This window comes from Ochotona curzoniae, unplaced genomic scaffold, assembly GCF_017591425.1.
Source record: "Ochotona curzoniae isolate NIBS_2020 unplaced genomic scaffold, NIBS_Ocur_1.0 contig_1482, whole genome shotgun sequence".
Taxonomy (NCBI): domain Eukaryota; kingdom Metazoa; phylum Chordata; class Mammalia; order Lagomorpha; family Ochotonidae; genus Ochotona; species Ochotona curzoniae.
In genome coordinates this window covers 2,721,438-2,722,309 of record NW_024465100.1, presented here as the reverse complement: position 1 = coordinate 2,722,309, position 872 = coordinate 2,721,438, and positions in this window count along the sequence as shown.

The following is an 872-nucleotide window of genomic DNA, read 5'->3' as shown; positions in this document are numbered from 1 at the left end:
TGACCAGCTGTGATGATTCAGCTACCATTTCTGGGACATTCATGTCACTTGCAGCAGCAAACCCCAGTAATATCCACACAAAATGCATTTATGATGCAGAAGTCAATGATTTAAAGGATTTGGCTTAAAGGGAAGAGAAACCTTATTTACACGGCTTGTTTTTAAGAGTTTCATTTCAAACCACCAGAGAGAATGCAGCGTTAGGTGGCTAATTTCACTCATCACCTGACTTCACACAAACCCAGAGGAGCTCAAGGCCTAATTATGCATTCAGCTAGATCTCTGTGGGTGGGTGTTTCTACATCTTTCCCCATGGAATAAATTCTCATTTAGACTTGTGATGTCTACTTATACACAGCTTGGGAAAGACTAGGGACTTTTCTAACAGACTCATTTTCTCTTTGTCTCACCATTCATAATTATTCCACTTTATCTTTTCTGCCTTATGATCTGGCTTAGAAGCCGTAACATCATTTAAATATTGTTAACATTGGTAGGTATCCCCGTCTTACTTTGAAATATTTACAACTGATAGAACTGTTCAGCTGGTTTTCCCAGAAGGGATATTCACATTGGAATAAGAAGTCACCAAATTCGTCCCACTTTAAAAACATTTAAACTTACCTTTAAGGGGAGACGATGGGGGAGGAACTAGGGAAAGGGGACCCCGCGGGAAAGTAAAGGGTGAAGACTAGAGGTGAGCGAATAAACCGTGGGCACAAAGTGACATCACAGAGGACTCGGGCGGGGGAACACACCAGTCGGCCAGGGCACGCGTGGGTGCCTGCCTGCTACATACACACCTACAGCCCTTTCAAAATACTACTCCTAATAGTTGAAATAACTCCTCTTCCTCAACGACACCACTCATA